At 44.6% G+C, this 17,650-nt stretch overlaps 1 long non-coding RNA gene and 1 pseudogene across 1 annotated transcript; both read right to left on the bottom strand.

Moving 5' to 3' along the window:
- Positions 1–8,457: 8,457 nt before the first annotated feature.
- Positions 8,458–15,932, bottom strand: LOC115694465 (L-type lectin-domain containing receptor kinase IX.1-like; annotated as a pseudogene).
- Positions 15,933–15,990: 58 nt separating this feature from the next.
- On the bottom strand, positions 15,991–16,755 carry LOC130139894 (uncharacterized). Its single transcript, XR_008817956.1, has 2 exons — positions 16,320–16,755; positions 15,991–16,225 (listed from the first exon to the last, which is right to left on the bottom strand). It is a non-coding gene; the product is annotated as an uncharacterized LOC130139894 (long non-coding RNA).
- Between the last annotated feature and the right edge of the window lie 895 nt (positions 16,756–17,650).

Genomic DNA, 17,650 nt, shown 5'->3' with positions numbered 1-17,650 from the left:
GTACCTACCCCTCGGAAAACGGGGAGGCTTTTGTGAGATATCGATCCGAAGTGACTGTGAATATAGGCGAGTATTATTATCAGAAGCAGGAGTACGTAGCATGGTGCCACCGGGATGCCGCTGGAAATGAGGGAAAGCCCCTCAGGACCTTCGATATCCCAGTTGATAGTATTGGGTTGTTGCAGCCGATTATAGCGGGTGGTGAGGTGATCAATCCAGAGGCCACGCCTGAATGGATGAGGCAGGAGGAGGATATGGACGAAGAGCCCGGGGTATTAGCAGAGGACCCTGAACCGATGGAGGAGGATCAGAATGGCGAACCCGAGGCCATGGAGCAGGACGAAGAGGAGGACGGAGAGGTGGCAGAGCTGGGATCGGATGAGGAAGGGGTTGAGCTTTACCTTGACCCAGAGTTGGAGCTGGACTCCGAGGACGAGCGAGCTCAAGCTATGGATTCGGAGGAGTCGGGGGCCCGGCGGGACGCCTCCGAGGAGTTATCGATGACCCTACCGAGTCGTCCGATCCCGACCGGAAGCCTTAGGGCCGCCTAGCGTCCTTAGTTAGAAATGAGGGCCGCTACTTTTTGGACTGTCGCCCTCTCCCCTAGATTAGCCTGACCTCCCTAGCCGCTTATCCCTTTTTGACCAGGTGGCTACTAATCTTGCGTAGTTTTTGTGTGTTCCTGTAAATGTTGTACAAATGTTTTTTTTTTATATATAGTAAAACAAATGTGTAATTATTTTCTATGATGGTATATAATGTATGGCTATCCTCGGCTCATAATTGTAGTTGTCTGGGGTTGTTTATTTTATGCGTCCGCTTGTGCTTGATCTCTGTATGGGCGTGGGTCGGCGACGCTTCCTGGGACGTCGCAGCCAACTTATCGACCGCATGTGGGATGCTCTCGCTTCGTGGGGTACGGGGCGTGACATCCCCGTTTGAATTGGTATCAGAGCAAGGTCAGCTCGGTCCAATTAGGTCGAAGCCTGGAGTGATAAGGAGCGATGAGACCCTGGGTAGCCAGTAGGGTGACCTCGTGTGCTACATGCATCTCCTGACAGCTTGTGATTGTTTTTGAATTGTGATTGTGTGACCCGTAAGTGCAGGTGCGGCAGGATTCGAGGTGAGTACGCGAATCCCTTGGGTGATGTGTTGGATAATTGTTAGACCGCATGCTGATTGTTTAAGTGTTGTTCAATACCTGCCTAAGACTTAGACTGGGATAGATTCATTTAAGTCTTTAATTCCTTTGTGGAATTATAGCAGGTAGTCGTAGAATCGAGTAGCCAAGATGAGTAGCGAGGGGAGAGGTATAGGAAGAATTCCCAGAAGGGGTGCAGGAAGAGGAATCCGAGGTAGAGGTCGTGCTCGAGTAGGAGCAGTAGACAATCTGGGAGTTAATATGGGAGCTGCAGTAGACCCCCGAGTTGATATTAGACCCGTGGAAGATCCACGTATGGAAGGAGTTCTGCGAGTATTAGAAAGGATTGGGAACGTGCTGGATAGGCAGACTCAAGGGCGAGATAATGTAGCCGCTGCTGCGGTAGATGAGAATCAAGCTAACGCTGGACAGGCTCAGCCAGCCGGGGTGAGACAGATGCCCCAGTTAGTAGAACAGTTTATGAAATTGAAGCCGCCTAAATTTCATGGTCGCGGTGACCCCGAGGCTGCGCCAAGATGGATTGAGGAACTGGAGAAAACCTTCAAAGTTCTGGGGTGCACCGATGAGGAGAAGGTGACATTGGCGATTTACCAGTTTCAAGAGGGTGCTAATGATTGGTGGAATGCCGTGGAGAATAGAGTGTTTCCAGTAGGAACAGCCCCGACTTGGGCTGCGTTTGTGGAAAATTTCTACGAAAAATATTTCTCGGAGAATGCGCAAGAAAAGAAGTTGATGGAATTTATGCGCTTGCGCCAGGGACAAATGACTGTGGATCAATACGAGGCCGAATTTGCAAGATTGGCTAAGTTTGCACCGACTATGGTGGAGAATCCGAGGGATAGAGCGCGAAGATTCCGGGATGGACTGAAGCCGGATCTTCGAAGTCTGATTTTGTCCCATGACATCAAAGATTACGGAGAGATGCATAGACGGGCGCAGATCATGGAACGAGACCAGCAGGAAAGGGCAGCCGCTTCAGGATTGCGGTTTGCTCAAAATCGAGATAATCGCCGTTTGGGAAAGAGGCCTATGACTGGAAATAGGCGATTTGTTCCACCAGCCAGACGAAATATCGGAAAACCGAATCCCCAGTTGGGTAGATATGGCGCGTGTTTTAAGTGCGGGAGTATGGGACATCAGATCTGCAATTGCCCACAGATGCAACCATCAGGACCGTCCAGAGTGCCGCCACCACGAGCTGGAAATCAAGCCGGACCTCCCCCACCGGCTAATCAGGGACGACCGCTAGCTCAAGGAAGGATTTATGCAATGGCGAGCAAGGAAGCTGAGAATGCGCCGGGCGTGGTCACAGGTACGATTTCTTTGTGTGATCATGCCGCGTATGCATTGTTTGATCCGGGAGCAACCCATTCGTTCGTTTCAGAGCAATTTATTGAGTTGGTTGGTATGAAACCAGTGCTACTTGAGCATGTGCTTTGTGTGTCGACACCTGTGAATGATAGGTTGTTAGTTTCTTTTGGATGTCCTAACTGTAAGATAATTATTGGAGGTAAAGAAGAGAGTATCGACTTGGCAGTAATAGCCATGTTCGATTTTGATGTGATTATTGGAATGGACTGGTTAGTCCGACAGAAAGCTGTAGTGAATTGCAGCGACAGGACGATCCAATTTAATCCGGATGGACGCCCTAGTTTTGTATTTCAGGGAAACCGAGGAGGAACCTCGATTCCTTGGATTTCCTCGCTCGAGGTAAGTAAACTGTTGGACGAGGGGTGTGAAGGGTATTTGGTAAATGTTGTGGATCCAACAGTTGTTGAACCTAAGTTGGAAGATATACCCGTAGTAAGCAATTTTCCCGATGTGTTTCCTGAGGAATTGCCGGGTTTACCGCCTGAGCGAGAGGTAGAGTTTGTGATTGAATTGGCGCCAGGAACAGAGCCGATTTCGAAAGCACCATATAGGATGTCCTTATCAGAATTGAAGGAGTTGAAGGTTCAGATACAGGAATTACTGGATAAAGTTTTTATTCGCCCTAGTGCGTCCCCGTGGGGAGCACCAGTCCTGTTTGTCAAGAAGAAAGATGGAACTCTGAGATTGTGTATAGATTATCGGCAGTTGAATCAAGTGACAGTGAAGAATAAGTACCCACTGCCGAGGATTGATGACCTGTTTGATCAGTTGCAAGGAACCTCAGTGTTTTCCAAGATAGATTTGAGGACCGGGTACCATCAGCTAAGGATCAGAAATGAGGACATTCCCAAGACTGCTTTCAGGACTCGGTATGGGCATTATGAATTTACGGTTATGCCCTTTGGATTAACGAATGCCCCAGCCGCTTTCATGGATTTGATGAATCGTGTGTTCAAGGAATTCCTGGATCAGTTTGTGATAGTTTTCATCGACGATATACTAGTGTACTCCAAGAGCCTTGAGGAACATGAGATACACTTGACTGAAGTGCTACGGACTTTGAGAGAGCATGCATTATATGCTAAATTCAGCAAGTGTGAGTTTTGGCTCAACAGAGTAGGATTTCTTGGACATATCGTTTCTGGGGATGGGATTTCTGTGGATCCAGCTAAGATTGAAGCAGTTACCAAGTGGCCTAGACCGACGTCAGTAACGGAGATTCGAAGTTTTCTTGGATTGGCGGGCTATTACAGGCGATTCGTAGAAGGATTTTCATCAATAGCCATGCCAATGACAAGGCTGCTTAAGAAGGAGGTGAGGTTTGAGTGGGATGACAAGTGTGAAAGGAGCTTTCAGGAACTGAAACACCGGTTGACAACTGCTCCCGTATTGACCATTCCATCGGGCCCGGGAGGATTTGAGATTTATAGCGATGCTTCGCTAAGAGGATTGGGCTGTGTGCTGATGCAAGCATGGAAAAGTGGTAGCATATGCGTCGCGTCGATTGAGACCACACGAGATGAATTACCCGACGCATGACTTGGAATTAGCTGCTTATAGTGTTTGCACTTAAGATTTGGAGGCACTACTTATGTGGGGAGAAGTTCCAGTTTATACGGATCATTAAAGCCTCAAGTACCTATTTTCGCGAAAGAGTTGAACATGAGGCGTAAATGGATGGAACTTCTAAAGGATTATGATTGCGACATCCCTGTATCATCCCGGGAAAGCCAATCGAGTGGCGGATGCTCCGAGTCGAAAGTCTAGTTTGGCGCATCTAATGGTCAAGGAATGGACCTTATTGGAAAGACTCGGGGATTCGAGTTTAAGCTGGAGATGAGTCACGTATCGAATTTACTAGCCACCTTAAGGATTGAGCCGAGATTCGAGATCAAGATTAAGGAACTACGATCTACGGACCCGAAAATCCAAAAGATTATTGAGATGGATGCAGCTAAGAGGAAACCGGACTTTCAAGTGTCCGAGGATGGAGTTCTGAAGTTTAGAGGGCGACTCTGTGTACCAGATGATGTGAAACTTAAGGAAGAAATCTTGTCGGAAGCTCATAGGAGCAATTACAGTATCCACCCGGGAAGTACGAAGATGTATCAGAATTTAAGACAACACTACTGGTGGAATGGAATGAAGGTGGATGTGGCCAGGCACGTAGCTAAGTGTTTGACGTGCCAACAAGTGAAGGCACAGCATTGTAAGCCTAGGTTTAGGGGTTGAACTCATTGAGATTCGTCTCACGGTTGTGTAAACCGAAACATTTCAGACCCTCGGCCGTGAGGATGGAGAGGCCACCGCCTCTTTTTGGGATCCCGTTGTAGATCCAGCAATATACCAGTACCTACCCCTCGGGAAACGGGGAGGCTTTTGTGAGATATCGATCCGAAGTGACTGTGAATATAGGCGAGTATTATTATCAGAAGCAGGAGTACGTGGCATGGTGCCACCGGGATGCCGCTGGAAATGAGGGAGAGCCCCTCAGGACCTTCGATATCCCAGTCGATAGTATTGGGTTGTTGCAGCCGATTATAGCGGGTGGTGAGGTGATCAATCCAGAGGCCACGCCTGAATGGATGAGGCAGGAGGAGGATATGGACGAAGAGCCCGGGGTATTAGCAGAGGACCCTGAACCGATGGAGGAGGATCAGAATGGCGAACCCGAGGCCATGGAGCAGGACGAAGAGGAGGACGGAGAGGTGACAGAGCTGGGATCGGATGAGGAAGGGATTGAGCTTTACCTTGACCCAGAGTTGGAGCTGGACTCCGAGGACGAGCGAGCTCAAGCTATGGATTCGGAGGAGTCAGGGCCCAGCGAGGACGCCTCCGAGGAGTTATCAGATGACCCTACCGAGTCGTCCGATCCTGACTGGGAGCCTTAGGGCCGCCTAGCGTCCTTAGTTAGAAATGAGGGCCGCTACTTTTTGGACTGTCGCCCTCTCCCCTAGATTAGCCTGACCTCCCTAGCCGCTTATCCCTTTTTGACCAGGTGGCTACTAATCTTGTGTAGTTTTTGTGTGTTCCTGTAAATGTTGTACAAATGTTTTTTTTTTATATATAGTAAAATAAATGTGTAATTATTTTCTATGATGGTATATAATGTATGGCTATCCTCGGCTCATAATTGTAGTTGTCTGGGGTTGTTTATTTTATGCGTCCGCTTGTGCTTGATCTCTGTATGGACGTGGGTCGGCGACGCTTCCTGGGACGTCGCAGCCAACTTATCGACCGCATGTGGGATGCTCTCGCTTCGTGGGGTACGGGGCGTGACACGAATTGCTACTTAGTCCTATTGCATGCCTCTGTCTATTACACCGAGTCTCTCTCCGAGACGGTGCCCAAAATAAAATAAAATAAAATAAATATCACATGTGAATTTATAGAATAATTTCACAAGAGGGTGATCGCGTGTAAAATTTTGTGCCTTTTTTTTACCCCTAGCCCTCTTATCAGATACGATGTGACATTCAATCAAACTCTTTTTCTCTCTTTTTGGCTAAAGTTTGTGGCAGAGGATGTGTGAGATATGCTTGTGCATGATTGAATTGCTAAAATATGGGAGCAAAAATATTCATAATCTCGTCACCAAGCGAAAAGGAGAAAAATCGTTGCTCAGGCTTCTCACGAGACATGACTGACTTCAGGCATATTGCACTTTTGCCAATTTAGTTCTAATTTCTAAACAATTCGATTTTGCTAATTGAATCATAAACATTTTCACGTTTTGCCAATTAAGTTCATTCAGCCAATTTTGGCTGGAAATCGCTGATATGGATATTAGTCATCTTACATGACATAGCTGGTGCTTATATTGATAATTTTTAATACTATTTTAATATCATTTCAATTTTTTTATTTTTTTATTTTTCCTTTTTTTCTTTTCCTTCTCTTTTCCCTCTTCACTATTTTCTTACTATGGCTGACGGCCGGCGAGGGCCCAGCAACCCTCGCGGCCATTGGGCGAGGGTCAATGGGCCCTCATCAACCGCAGGCGAGGGTCGGGACTCCCTTGCCTAGCATCGCTCGGCTAGGGGAGGCCATCGCGCAAGCGAGGCTGGTTACCCGCAACCACGATGGCTTCGCCGACCACAGTAACAAAGCAATGAAGAAGGAAAAGAGAGATAAAAGAAAAAAATAAATAAATAATTCAAAAAATATTAAAATATTATTAAAATATTTCCACTTCAGCACTGGCCGCACCATATAGGACAGCTGGCATCCACGTTAGCAATTTCCGGTCAAAATTGGCCTGATGGACTCAATTGGCAAAGAAGATGATGCAAAAGCGGGAAGCGATTATGTGATTGAACTCTCTTTTGTCTTGCATTTTCCTCTTATGTACTTAGACATCTTGTCGAGTAGATTGCACAGACGACATGCTATCAAAATAATCGACTATGATCGTAACGCTTTGAATTTCGCGGTTCTGAAAGCCAGTTAAGCATATGGAACTGTCGTGCTCTACTTTGTAAGTTCCATTAATTTTTCGTGTACTATTGCAAGCAGTTGGTGACACTATATGTAGCAAATTTAATTCGACATTTCGACTGCTCCATCTAAATAGGTGGCGCACACTTACGGAATACTATTAAGGTGTCACTGCATCTGGCTTGCGAGTATAATATTGATTGGTCATGTTGTGTATTCACAAAAAGAGGTAGATGACACTCACCATTTGCTTCATCGTGCAATACCGTCATTTTCTCCACGAGGGAGGTCACTCTTTTATCTTTTCTTTGCATGTGGCCGGAGCTTTATGCTTTGAAGAGGGGAACCCGGGCAAGACCATTGAAGTGCTTTTGTTCTGCTTCGGCATGTTTTTTCACCACCTGATCGTCATATTGTTCTCATCGATAATTTTCCATGAATAGGCTCTACGGCTTGAGATTGGAGATGTAAAAAGATATTCACTATACGATCGTGCAAATGAACAACAGAGAGAGAAGAACGATTTTAATGGAAATATGTCTTCTTGCCTAAAGGATTACAAGTTGAAGAAAGTACCAAAGTGTTGGAGGTCATAATGGTTGAGTCCCTCTCGATCAGAGGCAATGTGTTCAATCTAATGCCGTACCTTGTTATGCATTCACAGCTGGACGTCATCGAAATTCGTCTCCTCCTTACTTGGAATTATGACCAATTAAGTCACACGTGAGTAAAATCACCAAGACAAGCTATGGTCAGTGTCCCATCTGCAATACCCATTCTTCTCGTACGAAATGATTAGATCATTATTTCTATCCAGACATTAGAAGAAAAAACAAATCGGGAACCCAGAGACAGAGCAGACAGATATTTTTCATTTGAGCCTGTCGGATTGGCTGGCAACGACCGACCTCCGCCGCACCATTTCCAGCCAAGCCAATGGACCCGCTCACCTCGTGCTCGCCCTCCCGCCTCGCGCCTCCATCGACTCACTCTTCACCAGCACTGGCGTCGGCAGCGGGCCAAGCGGGATGGGCCCAGGCCCGATGACCCTGGTCTCCCGCTTCTTGGAATTTAGGCCAGTCTCAATTTTTGCTGACTTGGATATTCCACGACTTCAGTTTTAGGCGACCAGAAGGTCCAGAATCATCAACCATCACTATACTCGTTAGCTTCATTATCCACGAGTTGCCCTTAAAGCCATTTTCATAAATTTGTTTCACGATAGCAAACAAATTGATTTTTAGTAGGAGAGGATGAAACTAGCATATTACTTTAGGTACTTGCAGTAGTTTTCCTTAAAAGCGACAGACTATGATTATATATGTATAAAATGGAAAATTATGATTAGATATTTAAATAAGGGGGCTCTGAAAAAAGAAGAAGAAAGATATAGTGCCTAAATGATGTCTATTTTTATTTTGTTCGAAATAGAGGTCATTATCGAAAAGTTGTTGTACTGCCTTTCTCATTTATTACCAATAGCAGTGTTGTATGGTAGTTAAAATAATTATTTAGATTAAATCATGTCAAACAGTGTCATTTCAAGAGGGATCTCGAGTTGCAATTGGAATTTTACACTTGGGAACGAAATGAAGTGCGTTAGCAAAGTAAGCAATCACCAAAATGAGCTACTAACCCAAACGTATCTAGATGAGACCTTCGGGTCAATTATATGTTGAAACTTGGCATCTTCGAAGGGAGTTTGGGAGGCTCTGCCATCGAGTTCAAAACGGCCATTGCCTCTTCAATCGAAGGCCAATACCTAGCAATGGGATGAGCACACCACAGCCCCACAATCATCAAGGCCTCCACCTATTTCTTATCGAAATCCTTGCCGAGCCTCTCGTCCACCGGAAGGCGAAAATTCCTGACGCAGCGTTCAGCGAATAATTCAAGCAAAACCTTGCTTAGAAAGAAAAATCTCGAAATTCAATATTGATGATAATAATGTTATCTCTTCAAAACAAACCCTAAACACCCTTTTATAGGGGTTAAACCTAATTACAATAGGAAACCTAATCATAATAGGAAAGTTAATAAGCATCAAATAGCAAAATTACAAAAACGACCCTTAAAATTAACTCATAAAAAAATACTAAAATAATAGAAAAAAAACCATCTAATTGCATCACCGTTTTACTTTCCGTTTGGACTTCTGTTTGTCCAATCGGTCCAGAAATGCACCACTAATAAATTCCGCATCATTCTCCTCCACTTGAAAAGAACTCGTCCTCGAGTTAAAATCAGGATCTGGATATAACGGCTCTGTGGACTCATGAAACGGTAATAAATCAGCAACATTAAAAGTGTTGGATATGCCCATGCTATGTGGAAGGTCTATAACATAAGCATTATCATTGATCTTCTTGCTGACAGCGTAAGGTCCATACTTATTTGGCTGTAATTTACTGTAAGATCCAGCTGGTAATCGCTCTTTACGAAGAAAAATCATGACTTGATCACCTACCGCAAACACCTGCTTTCGCCTATGCTTATCTGCTCCAGCTTCTGTTTGACTTCATGATGCACTTCCACAATTTGTTTAGCCATATGATCCGCTGCTACACGTTTATCCGCTTGCTTAGGCAATTATACCAAATCCAGAGTATGCTGAGGCGCCTTTGTATAAACAACTAAAAAAGGTGACCTGCCAATAGAACTATGAACTGCATTATTATAAGCAAACTCTGCTTGTGATAAAGCAATATCCCATTGCTTCGGCTTATCTCCACAAATGCTTCGAATCAAATTTCCCAGAGTTCTATTAACCACCTATGTTTGCCCATCAGTCTGCGAGTGAGCTGTGCTACTGAAATTCAAAGATGAATCAAACAACTTCCACAATGTCCACCAAAAATGCCCCAGAAATTTGCTATCCCTATATGAGGTAATAGACTTGGGCACACCATGCAAACAAACCACTTCCTTAAAGAATAATCTGGCCACACTTACTGCATCAGAAGTCTTCCTACAAGGAATGAAGTGCGCCATCTTGGAAAATCTGTCAACCACAACGAAAACAGAATCCATGCCTCTTTGTGTCCGTGGTAAACCAAGCACAAAATCCATGGACAGATCTTCCCATATATTGTTAGGAACAGATAAAGGCATATACAGACCTATATTCTTAGATTGACCCTTAGCAGTCTGGCAAATATAATACTTTTGTACGTACCTACCGACATCTCTACGCAACTGGGGCCAGTAAAATCGCTCCCGGACTGCAGCAATAGTTTTATCACGACCTAGATGTGCAGCTAATCCACCATCATGTAAATCGCGAATTACCTTCTCTCGTAATGATGTCCAAGGAAGGCAAAGCTGATTGCCACGCATTAGATAACCATCATGCACATAAAATTCTTGTACATGTTGACCAACAGCACATGACTCCCAAATTTTTCCAAAGTTATCATCATCTGCATAACAGTCTTTCAGCTGCTTGAACCCTAGAATTTCTTGGCTCAACGTAATCAACAAGCCAGCTCTCCTACTCAATGCATCTGCTATAACATTATGCACACCTAACTTATACTGTAATCTGAAAGGAAATTTTTGCAAAAATTAACACCATCGTGCATGCATATCTTTGCTAATCCTCTTCTGACTATTCAGATACTTCAAAGCTTCGTGATCAGAATAAAGGATGATTCTTTCCCAATCAGATAATGCTCCCAGGTCTTCAAAGCCCTTACGACAGAATAGAATTCTTTATCATAAGTGCTCCACTTCTGCCTTGCGTTACTTAGCTTCTCACTAAAATAGCAAACTGGTCTGCGCTCTTAAGATAAAACAGCTCCTATACCCACTCCACTAGCATAACAGTCAACTTCAAACGGTTTATCAAAATCAGGTAAAGCAAGAACATGTGCCGTACATAACTTCTCCTTCAAAATAACAAAACTATTCTCAGCTTCCTCTCCCCATAAAAATTTGCCTTTCTTCATACATTCGGTAATTGGGGCTGCAATAGTACTAAAATTCTTAATAAATCGCCGATAAAAAGTAGCCAACCCATGAAAACTCCTAACATCAGAAACTGTTTTACGAGTCGGCCACTCTCTAATTGCTCTTACCTTCGCCTCATCTACCTCTATTCCTTTAGCAGTAATAATAAACCCCAAGAATAACAGTTTATTAGTTAAAAAACTGCACTTCTTAAGATTAATATACAGCTTATTAATCTGTAAGGCTGTCAACACCTCCCTTAAATACATCAGATGATCATCCTCAGTCTTACTATAAATCAGGATATATCAAAATAAACTACAACAAATTTGCCAATAAAAGATTTCAGAACGTGATTCATAAGCCTCATGAAAGTGCTTGGAGCATTGGAAAGTCCGAAAGGCATCACCAACCATTCGTACAACCCCTCCTTTGTTTTGAAAGCTGTCATCCACTCATCTCCAGGCCGAATCCGAATCTGATGGTACCCATTCTTCAAATCTAGCTTCGAAAACCACTTAGCACCGTGCAACCTATCCAGCATGTCATCCAATCTCGGAATTGAAAACTTGTAATCCACGGTTATTTTATTAATGGCCCTGCTATCTATACACATCCGCCAACTCCCATCTTTCTTAGGAGTCAACAAGGCCGGAACAGCACATGGGCTCATGCTATTCTGAATGTGTCCCTTTCGCAACAACTCCTCCACCTTCTCTTTTAGAATCTCACTCTCTTTTGGACTCATCCTGTAGTGCGGTAAATTTGGCAGACTAGCACCAGAAATTAAGTCTATATGGTACTGAATATCATGCATAGGCGGCAACCCATCTGGAATCTCTTCAGGCATCAGTTCGCTAAATTCCTTCAATAAAGGCCTGACTGCTTCAGGCTGCTCCTCCACTTGTAATTCAGCCTCAGTCTCAATTGTTTGTTTCACGACCAGCACGTGAATCTGTCGAGTCTCCTTAACCTCAGCTTCAAATTTCCTCGTAAGGGTAAGGAAATTATTTTCAGCAGCTTGTTTTCCTTTGTTCTTCAGTGGCAGCAACGTATACTTCACTCCATCCTTCACAAGGTTATACTGATTGCTTCTTCCCGAATGCTGAGCATCTACATCAAATTGCCACGGCCTCCCAAATAACACATGACATACATCCATGTCTACTACATCACAATACAGCTCATCATGATACTTACCGATGGAGAATGGAATTTTACATCGCTCAGTTACCTGAATGCTTTCCGCTCCAAATTTAATCCATCTTAACGTATAGGGATTGGAATGCTTCTCCACGGGTATCCCCAGCTTCTTCACTGCCTCCTTCCTAATGATATTCTCCATACTTCCACTATCAATAACCACAGCAAAGATCTTTCCCATAATGGTGCACTTAGTTCGGAATCACTGATGGCGCTGCGAATCATCTTCCTGTTTTGGGGCCAACATCATCCTGCGCACCACACAGTTTACTTTCTCCTCTTCTTCATCTTCAAAATCATCGTCCTCACCATCCGGCGCATAGCAATATCCATCTTCCTCCTCTTTTCTCGTTGCTACCTTTACGGTCTTTCTCTGAGGGCATTCATTAGAACGGTGCCCAGGCTGATTACACCTATAACACTTTATCGTGGTTGGTTTAGTATAAGGGTTAAGGTTCGCAGTTTTCTATACTTGCGTTCCCTTATCCCTCGGCTCGTTCATAGGGCGTTTTTCTATCGTCTTACTTCCTGATTTCGCCCTGCGTTAAAGCGATTATTAAAACTGCTCTTTTCTACCGAACTGCTCAAACTGCTACCTCGATAATTTTTGTAGCCTCTTCTTCCCTTATCTTGCTGCATCAATTCTGCCTTCATCGCTATATTCTTGGCTTCAGTTAAATTTCGTAGAAACTGCACTCCAATTTTATCTCGAATGAAGGGTTTCAAACCATCAAGATATATGGCCACCTGCTGTCCCTCCGTCTTTGATAAATTATTCCGCTCTGCCAATCGCATAAATTCGGCCGTATACTCATGCACAGTCCGATTGCCCTGCTGGCAACGTTGGTACTGCTGGAACATTATCTGCTCATAGTCGGGTGGAAGGAATTCTTGCTTCAGCACCCTCCTCATCCTAGTCCAAGTTCGAACTCTCTCTTTCCCTTCTCATTCCCTCTTATTCTGTAATCTCTCCCACCATGCAGACGCACCCCCCTTTAATCTACAAGCTACTAATCGCACCCTTTTCTCACCAGGGGTCTCCATATAATCGAAAAATCTATCTATATCAGCAAGCCAATCCAAAAATTCTTCTATACCCAGACTAACATTAAAATAAGGGATATCGACTTTCAATTTAAAGTCGTTACCTTCACGATCGTCATAGCGTCGTCGTCCATCTCTCCTATCATACCTTCTCTGAAGTCCTCCCTGACGATTTCTGCCACCATAATCAGCACGTTCCTCATCAAAATTTTCAGTTTCTTCTTCTTCCGAACTCTCTGAAAACAGAGGATTATTCTGCCTGCGGACAGGAACAGGCCTATCAACAGGATCACCGCGAGCAAGATCTGTACCCGGCCTTCTGTCGTTCCGCCGATTCCGGTTCACGTCAACGCCGAGACCTTCGAATCGTTCTGTTAACTAGTCAAATCGTTCTTCGAAACGACGAAGACTTTGATCGAATCGTTGATCCAAGCGTTCCATTAAACGCTGCTCAAACGTTGCAGCGCATCGTCCCCAAGGGTTAGGGCTCCAGTCTCCTAAGCATCGTCACGAAGACCACCGCCAGTCGCCATAGGCTTTAATACCACCTGACGCAGCGTTCAGCGAATAATTCAAGCAAAACCTTGCTTAGAGAGAAAAATCTCGAAATTCAATATTGATGATAATAATGTTATCTCTTCAAAACAAACGCTAAACACCCTTTTATAGGGGTTAAACCTAATTACAATAGGAAACCTAATCATAATAGGAAAGTTACCTAATCTGAATTGAAACCTAATCATAATAGGAAAGTTACCTAATCTGAATTGGAAACCTAATCATAATAGGAAATCTAATCATAATAGGAAAGTTAATAAGCATCAAATAGCAAAATTACAAAAACGACCCTTAAAATTAACTCATAAAAAATACTAAAATAATAGAAAAAAAATCCATCTAATCGCATCACCGTGTCGCTTTCCGTTTGGACTTCTATTTGTCCAATCGGTCCAGAAATGCACCACTAATAAATTCCGCATCAATTCTAAAACCTACGCCCCCACCAGCTCTCGTACCCACAATGCTTCCAAACCCACTGAACAAGGCATAGGCCTTGCTCTACTAGTTCCGGGTCAAAGACAATTCTCCTACATACTATTTCCAAAAGGACCACTCCGAAACTGTAGATGTCAGATTCCTTACTTGCCTTGCCCGTTCGAAAGTATTCCGGAGCCCAGTAACCCGGTGTTCCTTTCACCTGGGCTACGTTTGGGTCTCTGGTGTGGTCGACTAGCTTAGCCATGCCGAAATCTCCCAATTTGGCCTCTAACTCTTCATTGAGCATGACGTTGCTTGATTTGATATCCCTGTGGATCACGCATTGATGACATTGTTTGTGCAGGTAGTGCAATGCCAAGGCTGATCCCAGAGCGATGTTGTACCTCATTTCCCATGTCAACAAGGGTTTGCCTTTAAACAGATGATCGTCCAAGCTATCTCCTCCAATGAATTCGTAAACTAGGACAAATTTATTCACCTCATGACAATAGCCTAAAAGTCGCACCAAGTTTTTGTGCCTAAGTTGGCTTAACGTCATCACCTCGGATTTATACTCCTCTAACCCTTGGCATGAATCAGAGTTTATTATCTTCACAGCGACCCGTGTGCGAGCGTCTCCTATGTGCCCTTTGTACACGATGCCAAAACCTCCTTTTCCCAAAATCTTGCCATCTGTAGTCGCGATCATGAACTCTTCATAGGAGAACTTCTTTAGTCCACCCAACTTTTCAAACTCTTCGGTTAATTTCATGCTATGGCCGCCTTCTTCTCCACCTCTCTTGGTCTCAGTTTTGTTCTCTTCGGTTGTCTTAGGTGCATTATTTTCCTCTGGCGTATCATTGCTCCGGTATAGACAGTCAATTTTTGAACGTACACAAGCAACATTATCGCCAAAACCTCCTTCTCCCAGAATCCTGTAATGTGCAAAAGAATCCGCAGCGATCATTGCCTCTTCAAAGGAGAACTTCTTTGGTCCACTCAACATTTCAAACTCTTCAATTAATTTAACGTTATGGCCGCCTTCTTCTCCACCTCTCTCGGTCTTGGTTTTGTTCTCTTCGGTGGTCTGAGGTGCATTATTTCCCTCTGGCATATCATTGCTCTGATATGGATGGGCAACTTTTGACCTATAACTTTTGACCTCTTGAATCATATCTACCAAAAGTCTCAAAGCCGAGGACCTTGCAGCCTCCATGGCCGTCGGGAGGGCCATGGCAGCTCCGGCAGCTAAATAGCTCAGCAATTCACGGACTAAACGTTGATAATGGAGCAATGGATTCTCAATCACAGTAGAATCAGACTCTGCGTATTTATGCTTGTTAAACAGAACCACCATAGCCAATTCCTTCTGAGTAAACTGCACACCTTTGGGGAGACTTGGTATGTCGCAGTAGTGCAAGAACAGAGCTACATCCGAGGGATCGTTGATGAACACCAAGTTGAGACTCGGCCTTATGTCAGTCGAAGAGAGAGTGATATTGGAATCGGCCGAGTGAAGCTTGGCAGTTAGGTGGGGGATGTTAAGCTTGGAAGCAACGGATTGAGCCGGTCGGTTTCCTTCTTGTGGTGTTAATAGGAGATTCAATTCCGAGTTGGAAAGGTAGCACTTGAACTCCTCAGCCGTGTAGGCCGGGTCAAGCGGAACTGATGTGGCTCGGCAACGAATTACTGCCATAAATATGATCACAAACTGCAAAACAAACACATACTTCCAATTAGCAAAGTATCATGCTAGTCCCCACGGAATGGAGATACAATAGGCAGGCATGTTGGAGATATGATATTATTGGAGATTCCGATATGGATATCATTTGGAGACTAATTGATTTAATCGATCCTTGATTAATTTGATTATGATCTCTTGTATATTGTTTCCTCTTTTTGTTTCATTTGTACACTATAAATAGACTATGTACATGTATACATAAAAATCAATACAATACAATCAGAAATTCTCCAATTCCCTTCAATTTCTATCATGGTATCAGAACCATCCTTCCTGGCCTAGCTTCCGCAGTTCTGGAATTGCCTCCGGTGTTCTCTCTTTTTGTTGTTGCAATCCTAACTTTGCAAAACAATTCAGCCACCTAGTAGGAATTCATTTTTGATACCATGTCAGAAAATCAGAATACAAATGAAGAAGCCCTCAACTCACCTAAAATTCAAACTCCAGCATTATCGGATCAAATTAATCCAATTGGTGATGGACGGTCTTCTGTTCAGCATTCAACCACATTTGCACTTGCTCCAGTCCCGATTTCCAGGCCATTTGGACCTACTCCAGTCCAGATTCTCGGCCCATTTCAGTGGCATCCAGCTCACTGGCATTCCATCCAAGGTCAATGGACCATCGGACTAGGACAAGCGTGGGCCAATTATCAACATGGCCCACACGGAGAGGAAAATGTAGCTGGGTCTGGAACTCAACCCAATGGGGATGGACCAATTCATCCACCGCACGAAACCAACCCGAATGGTGGAACGGGTTGGATAAATCCGGGTCACGGATCCGGATCCGGATCCATTCTGCCGAGTTTAGGGACGAATCCCTACCCATTCCTTCAACCCGGGTATCTACCATATGCGTTCCCAATTGGCAACGGTGGCCGTCTCGAGCCCGGCGACCCACTCTATACCTCGCCGGCCGACAAGCCTGAGTTACGCCTCATTACCTTGCAATTGACTAGGCCAGAGAATTACAATGCTTGGGCTCGGGATCTCTGGCGAGCCCTTGTCACAAAAGACAAGGATGGCTTCCTCAACGGAACCATACCTTTTCCCTCCGACGAACGACTTCAGAGGCACTGGAAGAAGTGCAACCAATTGGTTCGCACTTGGATAGGAAATTGCCTAGCTTCAGAAGTTGCTACTAGCCTCCCACCGACTGAAGATGCAAAGAAAATTTGGGAAAACGTTCGTGAGATGTACGGACGGCTAGATCGGGCGAGGTTATTCACAATCAATCAAGCTTTGTCGGAGTTGAAGCAAGGGAACCTTTCGGTTACTGCTTACTTCAACCAGCTCTCGGCTCTGTGGAATGAGCTCGAGGCGGTTGAGGAGCGGCTCGAAGGACCCGAGGCCACACTCTGACAATACAAAGAGATAAAAGAAAGGGAAAAGGCCACAAGGTTCTTACTGATACTCAACGAGTCATACTCGTCCTTCCGGTCACAAATTCTCACAATGGAACCGGCGCCTCCGCTAGGCCGGATCTACCAATTGTCTATCCAGGAGGAGAGCCAACGTCTGGCGACGAGCGAACATGCAAAGATCAGTGAAGGAGTAAGCCTTGTCGTCTTCCCATCGATTGTTGCAGCGGCGGAGATGACGACCAGAGGACAAGGAGCGACTGGAGCTTTCGAGAATGAAGGGGCCAGACGAATTGCTGTGGCGTCGAAGGAAAATGAGAGATGCCCTAGGGTTCTTGAGCGAACAGTTGGGATTCACGCATTGAATCGGATGGCCCACATTTGTCCTTCAATCTGG

This window comes from Syzygium oleosum, unplaced genomic scaffold (assembly GCF_021117445.2).
Source record: "Syzygium oleosum isolate NSW1041296 unplaced genomic scaffold, Sole_v2.1 Sole_v2.14, whole genome shotgun sequence".
NCBI lineage: Eukaryota > Viridiplantae > Streptophyta > Magnoliopsida > Myrtales > Myrtaceae > Syzygium > Syzygium oleosum.
This window is presented reverse-complemented; position numbering and strand designations above follow the sequence as displayed.